General features: G+C 44.5%; 1 long non-coding RNA gene across 1 annotated transcript in view; it reads left to right on the top strand.

Annotated features, from left to right (window-relative positions):
* The window catches only part of LOC145720651 (uncharacterized), a 14,876-nt gene extending 10,616 nt beyond the window's left edge, over nucleotides 1–4,260 (top strand). Inside the window, exon 2 of the long non-coding RNA XR_014143790.1 lies at nucleotides 582–4,260. This is a non-coding gene — a long non-coding RNA (uncharacterized LOC145720651). The remainder of the gene's footprint in view (nucleotides 1–581) is intronic.
* Nucleotides 4,261–5,354: the final 1,094 nt, after the last annotated feature.

The following is a 5,354-nucleotide window of genomic DNA, read 5'->3' as shown; positions in this document are numbered from 1 at the left end:
AAAAAAAAAAAACATATGGAAAATGTTTTTCTGATATTCACGTAAAGCCTGGAACAGTCTACACAAAGAGGCTGTGGCGTCTCCGGTAGAGGGAGGCTGTTGAGAATAGTTTAGACTGCCTCATGGCTGCCTCACAAGCTTGATTACAGGCCTGCATCTCTGCCCTTCACATCTGCTTTTCAGTAACAGCATGGGGGAAGGCAAGCTGTAAAAGGCTTTTGCATTTTTTTTTTCTTGGTAGACTTCGTTTTTTCATGTTTGTTTTGTGAAGAAAAACATATATATATATAAGCTGTAAAAGGCTTTTGCATTTTTTTTTCCTGGTAGACTTCGTTTTTTCATGTTTGTTTTGTGAAGAAAAACATATATATATATATGTATATATATATATACATATATATTGCAGTAAACAGCTGAACAAAATCTACACAATTTTGTCCACACTTTTGAAATGCTCCCAGATTTGGATGTAGTGTTTATTTATGTAGCTTGAAAGTCAGAATGGATCTGGGAGGTCGGAAGATAGCTGAACTTTCGACTCTGCCCTTCAGCTCACAGTTTTGTGCATTGTTTTATCTTAGAAATGGGAAAGCGAGGAACCATTCTTCAGCCATATCTCGCTCACAGAGCCTTTCCCCTCCTGCAGACTGTGCCACCACCCGCGAGCTTGAACACACCCCAGGAAACCATCACGCCATTGTGAAAGGACTAATCGCCACACAACACTTGGTTTTCCTTCCGGGACTGCGTCATGGGCCGTGGCTGTGTGGTTCCCACATTGTTTCTGTCATGGTCCCAAGGAGCCTAACTCTTGATCCTAGGTCTGGGCAGGGCAGCTTGTCTCAGCACAAGCTCTTATGTAAGTGGCTGTGGGGACAGCTGGCAATAAACAAACATTTTTCCAGCCTTGTTTTCTCTGCAGCCTTGAAAAATTTCCCTCCGGGGTTACTGCTGCACTCCTGCAACAGGATAGCAAATTGCCAGCTTAGAAATATCTTGCGCTGCATTTCTAGATTCTAAAATCAGAACAGAGTGAACCGAAGTGTTCAAAGAAAAGGAATTATTGGGAACGGGCTATTTAGATGGATTTCTCTACAAGGAGATTGGAGGCAGCATTTCAGAAAGCTCATCCATCCATCTGTGCTTCCAGTAACTACTGGTAAATTACATCGTCACTTCAGGGCCACAGATGCGGAGCGAGAAGATGATAGGAACGAACCTGGTCATGGAAAAGTGATTTCAAGGCTACCAAGTCCTGTCTTCCAGGGTCAAAGTCAGACCTACTGCATGAACAAAGTACATACATAACCAGAACAGTGAGACCGAGAATTTGTAGAATCCTTTTTCCTTGGGCCACTCCAACTTAGAAACTCAAGGAAGGAGCAGTTTGTAACAGTGGCCTCAAACCACTCTGCCTCTAACTCCCATTCCTGAATTTAGTGGGAATCCCACCCAAGTAGGCAATATCTTGCATGAACACCAAGACGGGTTCCCCGCCCATGGGGGTACACTGCTGAAGGCCAAAACTATTGCTCCTGTGGTTGACATGGATGCCACCTGGTAGGTTACCTGGCTTCAGCTGCTTGTCTGAGTGGTCATGTTGCCCCCTCCCCTGCAGGAGTCTCCCTTGGGAGACCCCAGCCTAAATGACTGTGCTCTTAGTTTCCCAGCTGTGACCAAGTTCTCTTCTGGGCGCTCTCTGTGCTATCTTTGAGTAACTCAAATCATTTCACTCTGCATTGCCAAGTATGTTTGTTATTTGGGGGAACTGGTAGGGATGGGAAGCACATCCAGAGTTTCTTTCAGTTTTCTTTGAGTCTACAGAGACCCCTGAGAGAGAATTTATCACTGGTAGCCTGGACACATGGCTACACATTCAAGAAGGCTTCACTCTGCTCATTGGCAAGCCGAGGTCTGTGGCCGGATTCATCTCCTTTTCTCCTCATTGTCTCCACAACATCCATAGAACCAAAGTAGAGCCATCTGGAAAGGGAGTAGCCTTCCCAAGGCCACTTGGCTGGTCCTTGGTCACCCGGAGATAAGACTGGCTATATAATTTGCAGGGACTGGTGAAAAATAAAAATGTGGGGTCCCTTTGTGAAAAATTAAGAACTTCAAGGTGGCAAGAGCCCAGAATTAAACTAAGTTCAGGCCCCATGCGACTGCACAGGTCACATGCCAATGAAGGAGCATTGTGTGTAGCTTTGGTTTGAAGCCTCTAGTTTTCAGAGAGAAATAGCTGGAGGAGGTAATGCTTTGAGGGTCATGTAAGAAAGTCTGAGGCAGAGTGACATCAGGTGGCTGCTTCTAATAGGGTACTCGGAGTGGGGAGTGTCTCAATGGGTCGCTGTGAAAAACAGACACCATTCTAAGTTCTTCCATATGTAAAATCATTTCATATACACATATCCATATAAATAATCTACATCTACATCTACTAAATCATAAATCCTCACAACAACCATACAAAACAGGCACTATTGTTTTCCCCTGCTTTATAGATGAGGATGCTGAGGCACAACAGAACCTAAGAAAGCGATGACTGAGGGTTCGATTCTCAGCTTTCTGATGCTGAATCTCTATTTTGCAAGTCTACCTGGAGCTGACTAGTCCTGGAGGGGCTGCATGATGCTAAACTCACGGACAATGGGTATCTATGCCACAAAACAAATGTATTCCTCCCCAAAGATGGGTGCTACCATTCCCGTAACTGAAATCTTCATTCTCGTAATCCAGGGCACCCCTTTGGGAATTTAGGTGCCTGGGGTGACCGAAGAAAGAATTAGAAGGCTTCTCAGTGAGCGTAGAATCAAAACAAAGCTAACTGCCTAATCTCAGGGGAAATGTCGAGCAGACTAACGCAACATCTGGGAAATCATCCTCCTTGGGCTTAATGCCCTTTTTCCCAGTAGACGGAGTTCTGTCTGCTGAGCAAAGGGTCTCCCTCTGGCGCAAGGTGCCATCCGGGCCACCTCATGCCTGGCCAGTTACATTGCAACTGAATGGCTTGTCCCTTTCTTTGTCTTCTGTTCTGGTCTGGGATTTGATCCCAAGTGTCATGATCCCAGCAGTAATTTATTTACAAACCAATTCTGAGGATGCCCAATCCACCGAAGGCCCGTTGATTTCTACCAGTTTCCACTTCCTTGGGTGAACTGAATCTGGGCCTTTCTGCACTGCCTAAACTTGGGATTTATATAGCTCTAAAGAGGACTAGAATGGTAACATGCTAAAATGAGACTATGTTAGTTCCATCACGAATTTAAGATAAATATGCCAGGCTGGCCCCTGGGAGGTAAGTTAACTCCCTAACGGCTCCTACCTGAGTGTCATTAAATAATTCAGCAATGAGACTACACTCGAGTAGGTTTCAAGTGGAACGGAGGAAGTAGTCGTAAAGTAAATGACTTTTGCATCATTCGGGAATTCGTTTATTTCGTTTTGTTTGTAACTCTCCACTTGAAAGTTGTCTTCTCCTTGCCAGACATCGGGGTGATTCATAAAATCAACTTCTGATGTAAAGAGAAACTGCTAGAGGTGATTTTGAAAGGCATCTCTGGGAGCCAATTTAAAGAGTAGCATGATTGAGTTATGAAGACGGTGATGGTGATGATTGTAAATAACATTAAAAATATTTTTACATACAGGTGGCAAGCATTGTGTTAACTGAATAAAAAATATTATTTTTAACAACTCTATGAGATTATTCCCATTTTACTGAGAAAAAATGAGTTTGGGACTAGCAATGGTTCTAACGATAAAGGTGAGGATTCTTAAATCTTGAACTAAAAGCAGTAAGAATTGGCAGCAATTGGAAACTTGTCCTAGATGGAAGAGATGGTTACAGGCAGACCAACATGGGCTGGATACTGGTGGGGCACATGTGGGGTGGGGGGGAGACCAGAGACCACAACTAGCCAAGCAATACACATGGAGGAAGGTCCTAAAAGGATCTGGGCAGGAAAAGGACCAGGTCAGGCATTCCTTTAAGTTAGACCCACCTGGATAAGTCCTGAGATCCTTTATAGAGAGAGGATCAAAAAGCCCACCAGGGGGGCACCTGGGTGGCTCAGTCAGTTAAGCGTCTGCCTGCGGCTCAGGTCATGATCCCAGGGTCCTGGGATCGAGCCCTGTGTCAGGCTCCCTGCTCGGCGGAGAGCCTGCTTCTCCCTCTCCCTCTGCCTACCGCTCTGCCTACTTGTACTCTCTCTCTTTCTCTCTGTCAAATAAATAAATAAAATCTTAAAAAAAAAAAAAAAAGCCCACCAGGATAATTTACTCTCCGGTTAGGTGTGGGTATGAATTGTAACAGATTGTATGTGTTCATTTATGCTCTGGTTACCTGTTGAGTAGATTGGTTAGATGTCATTCCAAAGTGTGGATTTTTGCCTTTCTTTCCTAATTACTCTTGCTCTATTATAAACTCCAGGTAATAAAACCCTCTCCATACTGTGAGAGGCGGAAGCCAGCTGATCCCCACGTAGTCACTTTGTCTTCTGCTCCTCCCCTGGGAGGTGGTTTAATCATATCCATTTGTAAAAGAGGAACCAAAGGCTCAGAGGTACTCCATAATTTTCACAGCTAGGTAATTCACAGGTGAGGGTTCAGATCCTGGCCTCTCTCTCTCTGGCTCTTTCCCCTACAGTGGGGAGTCAGGCCAACAGCCACACTTTACACAGGCAGTAGCCAGGCTTAATCCCATGTTCAGCGTGCCTCCCACTGCCAGGCCTTCGCGTAGCTGCCCCTGGGCTCTACACTAGGTACACCATCTCCTTTGCCTACTCATGAGTGCTTACTGAGAAAAGCAAGAATATGGCTGGGATTTCCTACCTACATGTCTATGTCCAAAATCAGTTCTTTGAAAGCAATGTCAAAATACAGTAATAGTAATAATAATAGTTGTTCATAGTTAAAGCAGGAAATCAAATAATACTTCTATAGCATCCACTGTGTTAGGTACTGTTTTAAGTGTGTTATATTAATTCACTTTGCCCTGTATCTTCATAAAGTAGTGTGTGTGTGTGTGTGTGTGTGTTTGTGTAAGGATGGTAGAAGTTCAGTTTTCTTCTGCTCTAGTCTTCGAACTTCTCAAAATGAATTTTAGCAGGGCCTGACCTAAATAGAATCTGATTCTAACTTGTGGCTCCGAAAATGGTCCCACTCGAATGCCTCCCTCTTGGACAAAGGGGGGTGGGGCAGACAAGACTCAAAGGTCTAAGGTGCATCCTGCATTCACCCAGGCCTGGTCTCCATGGGAGTGTTTCTCACAGTCTGTGGTTCCTTCTTTCCGTCCTTTTGCTTCCTCCCCTGCCACCACAAAATCTTTCTTTTTCATCTTGAAGAGCCACATGCTA

Source organism: Leptonychotes weddellii, chromosome 3 (assembly GCF_054177405.1).
Source record: "Leptonychotes weddellii isolate Sample4059 chromosome 3, ASM5417740v2, whole genome shotgun sequence".
Classification (NCBI taxonomy): domain Eukaryota; kingdom Metazoa; phylum Chordata; class Mammalia; order Carnivora; family Phocidae; genus Leptonychotes; species Leptonychotes weddellii.
The sequence above is the reverse complement of the archived record's forward strand: the minus strand, read 5'-3'. Positions and strand labels throughout refer to the sequence as shown.